We start from the raw sequence: 14,194 nt of genomic DNA, 5'->3' as shown, positions 1-14,194 counted from the left end.
AGCCTTTGTAACAAAGGGTTTTTTTTTTTCTACAAAAATATGTTTGTAGTGCCATGAAAATACTTGCTATTTCTACTAATTGGCTTTACTTAAGTTATTTGCAATTATTTGTCTTTGTGCTTTAATAATGAATTGTCCTTTTAGACATTGACAAAGTAATTACAATCTTATTCTTGAATATTAATGCATTAGCTGACATGTAAGTTAAGAGGCGCTGAATTAATTACCAACTCTTCATTTTAAGACTTTAAAATATTTCAATACAATATTTGAATGCAAAAGTATTAAATATTTCAGATGCAAAACTGTGAAAATATTTGAATGCAATATTTAGATTTAGCAATTACTTTAAGAAGTAATATTTCACAGATATGTTTTGGTTATACTGTAGTATATTTTCCCATTTATTTATTTTAAACAGTAATTAGGGAAAATGAGTAGTTACAGACACTAAGTAAGTTTTATATATGCCTTTTGTGGTCTCACAGTAACAATTAACCAAAATAGTTATCAACCAATGGAGGAGAAGTGATGAAAATAATATGAGCTGTTGACAGAAATATTATGAGCTATAAACTTTGCCCTGTACGTTTAAGAAATTTTATTTTAAGAAGAAAATTTAAATTAACATGCTTCCATTAAGATTTGCAGAAATAGAATCCAGGTACTTTTGAAAGTGCTCTGTGGAACTGAGTTTGAATTTTTTATTTGCTAACTGTTTGTATTTTAACTGAGGTACACTCCACATTTCAAATCTAATAATACTCTCCAACTCTAAAAGTGCACATCTGTTGTATCTAAATCCCTGAGACCCCTGTGACTAATTCGTAGGCCTGTGGAGTTTATGTTCTCATCTCTGGTTTCCAGTGTTGTTCCACGCAAGGTAGACCTATCTTCTTGAGTTCCATCCAAATAAAGGAACAGCAAACATAAAGTTCACATTAATAATACGTCAATTTAGTATAATTTAAGAAAGATTTGGAATTTGGAGGTGAAATTTCACCGTAGCAAGTCTGTCATAAGAAGTAATATTCTGTTTTTGATATTCATTTTAGTTAGTTTTTAAAAAATATTTATTTTTCAAAAGTAATTATGTTTGAAACAGGGTGACAAGACAGAGAGAGAGGGAGGGAGAGACACAGAGATAGAGAATCTTCTATCTGCTGGCCTACCCCCCAAATGGTTGCAACAGCCATGTCTGGGCCAGGCCAAAGTTGGGAGCTTAAAACTCCATCCAGATCTGCCACATAGGTGGCATGTGTCCAAGCACTTCAGCTACCTTCTGCTGCCTTCACAGACCAGTATAGGAGAGTTGTATTAGAAGCAGAGCAGTAGGGACTTGAAACAGCACTTCAATATGGGATGCCAGCCTCACAAGCAGCAGCTTAATCCCCTGTGCCGTAACCAACAATGCTAGTCCCTAAATTAATAGATTATTTTCAGTTTACCATTTTATTTGAAAGAGAGAGAGAGCTCCAGATCTCCCATCTGGTAGTTTTCTCCCCAAATGTGTGTAACAGCCAGGGCTTGGCCAGGCTGATACCAGGAGCCGGGAACTCCGTCTGGATCTCCCAGTGGAGTGGCAGCCATCATCTGCTGACTTCTGTGATATGCATTACAAAACTAGATTGCTAGCAGAGGAGCTGAGACTTGAACCAGTCATTTCATTATGGGCATTATGGGGTGTGGGCATTGCAGGTACACACTGCTGCACCAAATGCTTACCCCTGACATTTCTTAAACCTCACCTTATTTTTCTCCTCTGGCCTTGTTTTTGCATAGACTTACAATAAAGTATACACTGAACTTCGTTTGCAGTGGGAAATTTAAATCTTGCTAATCTCCACCCAACACGGGAGCTTTCCCCTAGTACCACCTACTGGCCTATAGCACGTCCTCTGCTTTACTCACGAGAGCCTGATGTGCCTAAGCAAACCGTGCTCTGCCTGGAAGTCCTTCACATGAGCAGTGAACTGTATCAACGGAGTTACATCAACCTCTATATCTGAGCCAGATTTCAGGTGGGAGTCCATTGCCAGTGCATTGCACACCCAGAAAACAAACTCAGATCCATTCGGATTGGAATTTGGACAGCAGCGTCCCCGCAGTTCTTGTCATATCCTGTCTCTGCAGATGGTTTAAATGGGCTCTTTCCTCCCCTCGCGGCACCAGGCGCCTGCAGTTGGGAAGCTTCTCTTTACCTTCTCTTAGTTCCGAAACTCTTGCTCATTTCTCATGTAGGACATTTCAGTGCGTTCTTTTGTAGACTTGTTACCTAATGAGTACCCTCAGGGTCTCACCTTTCCCCACAAGACAGTTACAAATGTTTTTGCTAAACCAAATCCATTTCTCTGCTAGAGGGAGTGGGAGTGACATTTCCTCTCATCTATGAATGTGTCTGTCTATATTTGCACTGACAAACATCAGAAAGCACTTTTTTATTTAGGTACTTCAGGCAGCACCACCATTCATCTTTTACTTCTGAATGAACAAAATTCTTTACAGGCATTACCTATTTTAATGAAACTTGGGCCTTTCTTTAAAAAAAAATCAACAGATACTGAATGTATCTGTTGTTATAATTGCTATTAATTTCTTTTACATTTTTGCTTCTACCTAGCAAGTAGTTTGATGAACTCTCACACTTTTGTATTCACCAATTTCTGAGCTTTTTCTGACATAAAGGAAAAATCCATTTCTTTTCTGGAGCATTTAAATTTTAACTTGAATACCTTTAAAAAATAACTGGAGTAATTTTCTAATTATCTCCCCTTGAAGTGGAATGTATCTCAAAAATAAAAAAAAAAATTTTGCAGGAGCATGCAGTGGAATAAATAGATGGAATATTCCCTCCCCTTCCTTAGAACCTCTCTGTGCCTCTTAGTGCATTACCGCCTCTTAGCTGTAAATCTGTCATTGTCTGTGGCGATTTGGACACTGGGGCTGAGCCTGTAAACAATGCCTGTCTGTTGGTAGAGCTCCATATTAGGCTCTGAAAGTGCAGGGCACAAAGAAGAGACTGCAAGCTGGGAGCGGGCGATGGGACTGGGTTCATTCCTGAGCATTCCTGTGGCAGTCCTGTCTGGTGTGCTTGTGTCAGCCCATGGACATCTCTTCCCCAGAGCAGTACAAGTTCCTTCCTGTACTACACCTAGGTCCAGGGTCTGTCAGAGGCACTGGCAGCAGCCTGTGGGTGCCCAAGTGAGGCATTTGCGGAAAAGATATTTATTTTAAAGGCGGAGTTACAGAGATAAGGAAGGAGAGAGAGCAAGCAAGTTCTTCCATCCACTAGTTCACTTCCCAAACGGCCACAACAGCCAGAACTGAGCCAGGTTGAAGCCAGGGGCCAGGGGCTTCTTCCAGGTCTCCCACGTGGGTACAGGGGCCCAAGGACTTGGGCCACTCTCCACGGTTTTCCCAGGCTTATTAGCAAGAGAGCTGGATCATAAGTGGATCAGCTGAGACTTGAACCAAGAACCATATGGGATGATGGCACTGTAGGCTGGGATTTAAACCACTGAGCCACAGAATCAGCCCCTCAAGATTTTTAGTCTTTATAATGATTGACTTTATCCTGAAAACACACATAAAGTTTCTGAATAAAAACCAGTGTCTCCTTAAGTACCTGTCATAGCCTATTTGTATTGCAAGGAAAGCCATCACTGACCAGAAGGCTTGGAGCTACCAAGTCCTAGGTTAAAGCCCTGGCAGATTCTGTCATTTTTGAGGACTCACTTCTAGGTTCATAGATAGCCCCCTTTCCACTGTGTCTGCCTATCCTGGATGGGGGGAGTCTCTGAGGTCGAAGCAAGTCCCGGATCCCCCACCTCCTAGGACCATCCCATTGGAGGATGGAAATTCTGCATTTTCAGTAGCCTGGTCTCTCATATCCTTCAGGAATAAGAATTTAATCCTGAGTAATTTGGCATCTTTTAATAACTGAAATGCATGCATGAATTTAAATTCCTCAGTGCTTGAATTACAAAGCAATAAATGGAAAAATATATTTGAAAATAAGTGAATGATGATCTGGAGTTGTGGCACTACAGGTTAAGCTACCACCTGTGAAGTTGGCATCCCATATGGGTGCATATTGGAGCCCTAACTCAATTTCCAGTCCCGCTCACTGCTAATATGCTTAGAAAAGCAGCAGATAATGGCTCAAGTACTTTGTCTCATGTCACCCACGTAGGATACCCAGATGGAGTTCCTGACTCCTGGTTTTAGCCTTGCTCAGTCATGATCATCATGGCCACTTGGGATCAAGTCAGCACATCGAAGATTTCTTTGTCTCTTTGTAACTCTGTTTCACTCTACCCTTCAAACTAATAAAATATTTTTTAAAAGTGAACATTGAGTTTGCTATATACCATTTTCACATTAATTATATACAGTTTCAAAATTAATGAATTTCATTGTGTGAATTTGCTATTAACATCGTCTAGTCTTACTTCCCTGAAGTGTTCCTATTTTTTCTTCATTCTTAAAGCAGATGTGTTTCCCTTTATAGAATGCTAAGTTGGCAAATTTTGTTTAGTTCTTTTTAATGTTATCATTATCAAGCAGCTAAGCTAATGTTTGTCCTGTTTGGGGTCACAGAGCTTCTTGACTCTATGAACGAGACTTTCTTACTTTTGGAAAGTACTTTGCCGCTATCATTTCATATATTGTTTCTCCATACTATCTTACCCCTCCTTCTGAGACCCGAACTACACACAGTATGGATGGTTTGACATTGCCCCAAATGTTTGTCTCGTTTTGTCAGCTTTGAGTCCTTTTGTTCTTGATGTGTTGAATTGACTGTTTTTATGGAACTTTATTTAAGGATGCTGATCTTCCTTTTGCTACCGAGCCTAGTGTTAGGTCCATGTTTTGAAATCTTTACTAGATATTGCTTTTTCTTTGTTTTTTTAAGATACGTTTTTATTATTTTGAATTTCCCCTTCTTTTCTTACAATTTTCATCTTCTAGGATTTTTTAAAATTTTTTTGAAATTTTTTGATAGGCAGAGTGGACAGTGAGAGAGAGAGACAGAGAGAAAGGTCTCCCTTTGCCGTTGGTTCACCCTCCAATGGCCACTGCGGCCAGTGCCCAGTGGCCGGCGCACCGCGCTGATCCGATGGCAGGAGCCAGGTGCTTCTCCTGGTCTCCCATGGGGTGCAGGGCCCAAGCACTTGGGCCATCCTCCACTGCACTCCCTGGCCACAGCAGAGGGCTGGCCTGGAAGAGGGGCAACCGGGACAGAATCCGGCGCCCGACTGGGACTAGAACCCGGTGTACCGGCGCCAAACGGCGGAGGATTAGCCTAGTGAGCTGCGGCTCTGGCCTCTCTTCTAGGCTTTTTAGCTTATTAGTTGTAGCTATTTTAAAAGCCATTGTTTGATATTTCTTTCTTTTTTTTTAATTAATTTATTTATTTGAAAGAGTTACACAGAGCGAGGAGAGGCGGGGTTGGGGGGGTGTCTTCCATCTGATGGTTCACTCCCCAACTGTCCGCAATGGCAGGAGCTGTGCCGATCTGAAGCCAGGAGCCAGGAGCTTCTTTCATGTCTCCCACGCAGGTGCAGGGGCCTAAGGACTTTGGCCATCTTCTACTACTTTCCCAGGCCATGGCAGAGCTGGATCAGAAGTGGAGCAGCCAGGTCTTGAACCGGCACCCAAATGGGATGCCTGTGCTTCTGGTCAGGGTGTTAACGTGCTGCACCACAGCGCCGGCCCCTGTTTGATATTTCTAATCCATCTATTACTGATAGATTTATTAAGATCATTTTTTTTCTATTTTTCCCCCTCTATGTCCTCTAATTGTTATTGTTTCTAGACATTGTGTTTTGAAGTGCTATCCACGTTAGAGTAAATATTATTTACCATACAGACTGTATACCCTCTACTCTGTTGTGTGGTTATAGTAAGGAGTTGAACCCATTAATTTAATGAAGACTTGCATGGAGCAGGACTATGTTATAATATACAATAAAGATGCATTTTTCTTCCAAACTTATAAGAATACATATTTATAATATTCTGAAAGCTGCTGGAGAAAATTTTTTGCTGCCAAAGTGCTTATAGAGTTAGGCCAGATCTGCCTGATAGGATCCCTGAGATCTCCTGATTTGAGACCTTCGTCACATCTGCAAAGGACTTCAAAGCAATGCCCAATTAATTTTCAGTTGAGTGAATAAGGCTGGAAAATGGGTTTGGGATCTTCCTTGCCGTTAGAATTCTACCTTACCTGTGAAAATTATCACAGCTTACCTTGATACAGCTCTTGTGTACTCATTACTTATTATTGATCCCCAATGTAAATTTTTATATATTTTTAATTTTTAGATATTTATTCAAAATCTAAATTTTCAATATTATATGTATTTACAGTTATTTAAAATAAAACCTGGAATTTGATGATTTTGGGAAAAAAGCCTCTACTTTCAAACAGTATTTGTATTGATTACAGAATATTAAATACCTATAGGTCAATGAAATAATACTTAAGTAATTCAGACCTTATAGCCCTTCTTCATAATGTTTTCTCTTCTGTGGTATTTACCTGACAGGGCTTCTCCATGCTGTGACTCATGAGAATTATAATGTTGATAAATTTAAAAAAACATTGCGCTTTTTATTGTGGGAAGCATTATAAATAATTTGACCCCAAATCTGAATAAATATAGTATTTACAAATTTTATTGCATTTCTTGGAAGAAATAAACTAGTGTATATACTTTATATTAATGTCATTTTCTGTTTGGAAAACAATAGATTCTTCTCTGAGAAAGAGAGTCATTTGGCACATTCTTTTCTCTATATAGAACTCAAAAAACAATACCAGCATACATACCCCAAGATTAATTTGGGAAGTGTCTGTGGCTGTCATGGCATTTTGGAATGGTCAAGCTCCTCTGCAGAGATCATTATTTTTGTGAACAAAGAAAGATAGTGACAAAACCGACAGAGGCTTCCAATTAACCATGTATGAAAACACAAAGAAGAAACTTGAGTGGTTGGCTTCCTGTAGAATATAGTATTAGAAAACCTACGGATCTGTTATTTATGATTTAGACTGAATGCACCTCAGGTCAATGAAGTCCTTGTATGACACACCCCCATCAAACATCATACAGAAAGGGGAAATGTTGAAGGCCTTTTTTTTCTAACGTGCAGAACAAGACAAGGATGTCCATTTTCACCAGTTTAATTTGCCATAACCAGGAAGTCTTAGCCAGGGAAATTAGTCAAGAGCAAGATGTAAGGGCACCCAGATTAGACAGGAGGGAAACTTAACTGCTTGTATTGGTATGCAGCATGATATTGTGTATAAAGAACCGTAAAGATGCCAACAGAAACTCCTCTTGGAACAGATCAGTGAATTCAGTGAATTTGCAGGATACAAAATCAAAACACAAAGATCAGTTTCTATGTGCTAATAGAGAGATTGCTGACAAAGAAACAAACAGAACAATCATATCTATGACAGTTACAAAAAAACTAGGAATACATTAGAGGAGAAATGCCTGTATTTTGGAAATTCGAAGCACTGATGAAAGAATTAGTGAGGATACAAATATAGGGAATTTTATCACCTGTTTTCAGATTGAAAGAATTAGTATTGTTAAAATGTCATTCATACTACCCAAAGTAATCTCCAACTTCAATGGAATGCACATAACAATACCATTGTCATTTTTAAAGCATTAGAAAAAGAATCATGAAATTCATATGAAACAATATGATTTTTTTTTTTTAATTTATTTACTTGAGGGGCAGAGTTACAGACAAAAACAGGGAGAGACGGAGAGAAGGGTCTTCCATCTGCTGGTTCACTCTGCAAATGGCCAGAATGGTTGGAGCTGGGCCAGTCAGGAGCCACAAGTTTCTGAACCATCTTCTATTGCTTTCCCAGACCATAGAAGAGAGCTGAATTGGAAGAGGAGCAGCCGGATATGAAACCTGTGCCCACGTGTGAATTAGTTTGTCTATCATGAGAAGCGTTATGGAGTTTGCTTAAAAAGCCAAAGTAGAACTGTCATATGACCCTGCAATTCTGCTACTGATTATGTATCCAAAAGAGAGAAAATCAACATGTGAAAAGATGAATTTATTGCAGCACAATTCAAAATAATCAGGATATGGAATCAACCTAAATGTCCATTAATGGATAAAGAAATTAAGGCAAAGTAATGAAATATTGGATAATGAATATTGAAATAATGAATTGAATATTGAATATTGAAAGTGATGAAATATTCAGTAATAAAATGCCTGAAATCTTGTTAATGTTACAAATTGCTCTCATGGAAGTTGAGAGTAGAGTGGTTGCTAGCAGAGCTTGGGGATAGTATGAAGAAGGGAGGATGTTGGAGGTTGGTTAACGAGCAGTGTTTCAGATATAGGAAGAACAAGCTCTACTCTTCCATGGCACAGAAAGGTAAAAATAATAAGTATGCATTATACTCCTCAAAATAATTGGAAGAGAGGTGATGAATATGCTAATTATCTTGAGTTGATCATTAAAATATAGATGGGTCAGAACATCACGTTGTATCTCATAGATATGTACCAATTTTATATCAATCAAAGAATCAAGTACAGGCATACACATACACATATGTGGAAACTTAAAAAATGTCATGGGAAAATGGAATGAAATGATATTTTTGGTGCAAAAATTTTTGAAAACTGTATGTGCCATGTAAGTTCTTCAAAAAAGTTCATTGGAGTCACTGTGCACTTACCCCCATATAGGATCTCTGTCCTTAATGTGTTATACTATGTGAATTAATGGTATAACTAGTACTCAAACAGTATTTTACACTTTGTGTGTCTGTGTGGGTGCAAACTGTTGAAATCTTTTCTTAGTATATACTAAGTTGATCTTCTGTATATAAAGATAATTGAAAATGAATCTTAATGTGAATGGGATGGGAGAGGGAGCGGGAGATGGGATTGTTGCTGGTGGGAGGGAGGTTATGGGTAGAAAAAGCCTCTATAATCCAAAAATTGTACTTTGGAAATTTATATTTATTAAATAAAAGTTAAAAGCAAATGTATATTGTGAAAAACTATGCATAGCTTTGAATTTTTGCACCGTTATAAATATATCCTTCAAAAAAGAGATTTATTGGGGTCGGCGCCATGACTCACTTGGTTAATCCTCCGCCTGCAGTGCTGACAGCCCATTTGGGTGCTGGATTCTATTCCCGGCTGCCCCTCTTCCAGTCCAGCTCTCTGCTGTGGCCCAGGAGGGCAGTGGAGGATGGCCCAAGTGCTTGGGCTCCTGCACCCGCATGGGAGACCAGGAAGAAGCACCTGGCTCCTGGCTTCGGATTGGCGTAGCTCAGTCCGTAGCGGCCATTTGGGGCTTGAACTAACGGAAGGAAGACCTTCTCTCTGTCTCTCTCTCACTGTCTAACTCTATCTGTCAAATAAATAAATAAGATTTATTTATTTGAAAGAATTATAGAGAGAGAGTTAAAGTCAGAGATCTTCCAGCTGCTGGTTCACTCCCCAAATGGCCAAAATGGGACTAGGGCTCGGAAGGCAAACTAAATTTGCCAAACCAGATGTATAAAGTCACATATATTCCAGGGTGAATTAATTACTGTGTGTTCAGTATCATTGTTATGTTCATCTTTTCCTTTTGAATCTCAAACTCCTAAAAGCCCCAGGACACTGTGCTCCTGTGTTGAAAGTATGACTGTGCCCTGTGGAAGTGAAGGTCGTTTGAATAGAATATCAGTGAAGGCCTTTGTAGGCTTAATTTGAACAGACACAAACGTAGTCTTCCTGTATTTTTAACCCGGATTATTTTTTTGGATATTTATTAAACAAGTAAATCATGTTTATTGAAAAAATGTGAACAACACATAAGATAAAAATACCAGCTTCTTTTAATTTCATCATACTGAAGAAACTCAATACTTAACAATAAAAAAGACAAAAACTGTGTATTTAATCCTACATGGATTGGAGGGCTGAGTAGATGTTGGTTCCAACTGCTGAAAAAATATACATATATATTTTTTTTCCTCCTAACCTCAAGCTAGTAATGATATGATGATATAAAACTATATTCAAAGAAACAAATTCTCAGTTTTTATGATTGTGGTACTATGCCTTTAACACTTATAATCGTGTATGTATATATTTTATTGGTAGTATATAGAATTATGATTGTATTATAACTATCATGGAAATACAGAATTCATTTTTTATGTTATCAGGGAAGTCTCTGACTCACATGTAAGAGAAAATGAGAAAGAAATAGCAATATTACCTGTAAGATTTTGGAAAATCAAAAGAGAGAAACAGCATTGTTGTCATTCAACTCATTCTTATGCATTTATCAATCAAATGCCTCATCAGTTAAATGTCTGCAAATTCTGGCAAATTTAGTTTGCCTGAAGCATGATGTTTTTCTTCTTTCTGTAGTTAATCAAATTGACTCCCTTTTACAAATATATTTATAATAACTCACACACCATGTCATACATCAAGACACTGAGAAATGAGTTTGCATTACATTTTTGATTATTGCATACTGAATACTATGAACATAAGTAATGTGACACAGGATAACTTCACATACAGAATGATTCAAGTTAAGATATTTTCTTTGTATTAGTTGAGGACTTTTGCATATATATTGCAAGTAGAGTGGAAAAGTTAATTGTGTTTTGGAAACTTTAGACAAAATTTATCCCCTTTAAGAAAAGATTTATATACTTGGTTTTGTATTGAGTAGAAAGACACACACACATATTACATATGTATCTGTGTGTTCTGTGCTGTGTTAATGTGTTATAAGTGTGCACATGTGTCCATATGTGTAGTTAGATTATAAAACTTGCTCTTGAAGTCATCTTTTTCCTATGTTTATAAATACTTTGCATACTTGTGAAAATACATTTTATTTAGGCTGTGGATACCTAATAGCTACTGAAAATAATTTTCCTATAAGGAAAGAATAACAAGGGGGCCAGCATTGTGGTATAGTGGGTATAGCCACTTCCAGCAATGCCTGCATCTCACCTGGGCATTGGTTTGAATCCCAGCTGCTCCACTTCTGATCAAGATCTCTGCTGTTGTGCCTGGGAAAAACAGCAGAGGATAGTCCAAGACCTTGGGCCCCTGCACCCATGTGAGAGACCCATATGGAGAGCCTAGCTTCTGCTTGAGTCTGGCCTAACCCCAGCCATTGCAGCCATATGGGGAGTGAACCTGCCAGCAGATGGAAGGTCTTTCTCTCTCTCTCTCTCTCTCTCTCTCTCTCTCTTTGTAACTCTGCCCTTCAAATTTATAAAACAAATCTTAAAAGGATAACAAGTAAAGCATATTAATTGTGATGTGATTTTTCACTACCACTCTGGTATGTATTATTTATACTATTATTTTACAGATAAGAAAACAATTGAATACATATTCTGATTACTATCACATATATGTGAACACATTTACATATTGCTATGTAGGCATCTGTTTGTACACATTCATGATATTGATACCACCCGTCTGACAATGTAGATGTTCAGATGCTCATTATGGTCCTTTTCAAGTTCACCACAAGAGTATCTGTTTCTATCCATGGAAGTTAACATTTTTGTTATCTCATATTAACTCATATTATCTCATATTAACTTTTGTAATCTCATATTAACATGTACATTATTGGAAACATTTACTTTTGTTGTTTTTTTATTTAATTTTTAAAATTTTGTATAAGATATAAAATGTCATGTATTTCACATATACAGATTCAGGAAAATAGTGATCTTTTCCACCCTGTCCTCCTTCCTGCTCCCACGCTCCCACGCTCCCACCTTCTACCTCTTCCCTCTCCTATTCCCATTCTTATTTTTTTTGCAAAAATCTACTTTTAGTTAATTTTATACTCATAAGAGTATCCCTACACTAAGTAAAAAGCTTAATAAATAGTGTGGAATACATGGTTCCTTGTTCCAGCGGAGACAAAGGCTGCTAAAGTCATTGCATCTCAAAGTGTCAGTTCTACTTCTGTAGACTGATTAGCATTTAGGTACTCTGTTAGTTACCAAAGATCAGGGAGAACATATATAAAGTATCTTTTTGGGGCTGGTTTCCAGATGCATCTGTTTTATTGTAAACAACAGTATTCTTTTTTACCACTGTGTATTATCCCATTGTGTGTGTGTGTACATACCATAATTTCTTCATTCAGTCTTAGGTTGATGGACATCTGGGTTGATTCCATATCTTAGCTAATGTGAATTAAACTGAAATAAACAGAGAGCTACAGCTCTCTCTTTCATGTCCTGATTTCTTCTCATTTGGGTAAATTCCCCGTGTGGGTTGGCTAGGTCAATGGTTCGTCTATTTTCAGATTTCTGAGATATTTCCATACTGTCTTCCACAGTGGCTTCACCAGTTTACATTCTCACCAGCAGTGGATTGGGGTACCTTTTTCCTTTCTGTAAGAGAGCCATTCTGACTGTAATGATGTGAAATCTCATTTTGGTTTGATTTGCATTTCTGTGATGGTGAGTGATCCTGAACATTATTTCATGTGTCTGTTGGCCATTTGAATTTCCACACTTAAAAATAACTGTTCAAGTCCTTTACCCATTTCTTAACTGGATTGTTTGTTTTGTTGTTGAGTTTCTTGAATTCTTTATATTCTCTGGGTATTAATTCTTCATCAGTTCCATAGTTTGCAGACATTTTCTCACATACTGCTGGTTACCTCTTTGATTTGCTGAGTGTTTCTTTTGCAGTGCTGCAGCTTCTCACCTTGATTTAATCACGTTCGCCAATTTTGGCTTTGATTGCCTGTGTTTCTGTGTTTTTTTTTTTGTTGTTGTTGTTTTTTTGTTTGTTTTTTTGTTTTTTGTTTGTTTTTTTTTTTTTTTCTGGGGGTTCTTTGCCTATGCCAGTGACTTGCAGTTTCCCAATTTCTCTAGTAATTTGATGGTATCAGGTTATGGATTTAGTTGTTTAATTTTGAGTGGATTTTTGTGTAAGATGTAAGGTGGAGATCTTGTTTCATACATCTGCATGTGGAGATCCAGTTTTCCCATGATGATTTGTTGAAGAGACTGTCCTTGTTCCAGGGAATGGTTTTAGCTCCTTTATCAATGATACATTGGATATAGATGTGTGGATTTATTTCTGAAGTTTCTATTCTGTTCCATTGGTCTACAAGTCTCTCTCTGTCTCTCTCTCTCTCTCTTTTTTTTTGCCAGTAGCAGGATATTTTGATTATAGCTGCCATGCAGTATGTCTTCAAATCTAGTATTTTTTATTATCTCTGATTTTACTTTTGTTGCAGAAAATTGCTTTAGCTGTTCAGATTCTCTTATGTTTCCATATGGATTTCAGCATTTTTTCTAGATATGAGAAGAATGTAGTTTGTATATTGATTGCAATCACATTGAATCTGTAAATTGCTTTCAGTAGTATGGAAATTAGGATAAACTGTTCAAAATTTTTAAAAAAGTATGGACATCTGGATGATATTCATACTTCCAATCCATGAACATGGAAGATTTTTCCACTTGTTTGAATCTCCTTCTGTTTATTTTTTCAGTGTTTTGTAATTTTCATCATGGAGATCTTTGGCTTCTTTGTTTAAATTTATTCCAAGGTATTTAATTATTTTTTGTAGCTATTGTAAATTTGATTGATCTTAGAAGTTTTTCTCAGTCATGGCATTGTCTCTGTTCTCAAAACACTATTGAGATTTATGTGTTAATTTTATGTCTTTCCACTTACTAAACTTTTTTATGAGTTCCAGTAGTCTCCTTGGAGTCTTTTGGATCCCATATGTATAGAATCATGTCATCTGCAAATAAGAGTAGTTTGATTTCCTCATTTCCAATTTGTTTCCCTTTGATTTCTTTTTCTTGCCTAATGGCTGTGGCTAAATCTTCCAGATCATATTGAATAGCAGTAGTGAGAGTGGGAACCCTTGTCTGGTTCCTGATCTTAGTAGAAATGCTTCCAGCTTTTCCCCATTCAATATGATGCTGACTGTGGGTTTGTAATAAATTGCTTGATTGTCTTGAATGCTCCTTCTATACCTATACCCAATTTGCTTAATGTTTTCATCATTAAAGGATGTTGTATTTGGTCAAATTCTTTCACTGCAAATATTGATATTTATTGTTCTTCAGTTTGTTAATGGATGTGTCACATTGATTGAACCATCACTGCATATCAGGGATAA

Source organism: Oryctolagus cuniculus, chromosome 14, assembly GCF_964237555.1.
Source record: "Oryctolagus cuniculus chromosome 14, mOryCun1.1, whole genome shotgun sequence".
NCBI classification, from domain to species: Eukaryota; Metazoa; Chordata; class Mammalia; order Lagomorpha; family Leporidae; genus Oryctolagus; species Oryctolagus cuniculus.
Note: the sequence above shows the minus strand (reverse complement) of the source record.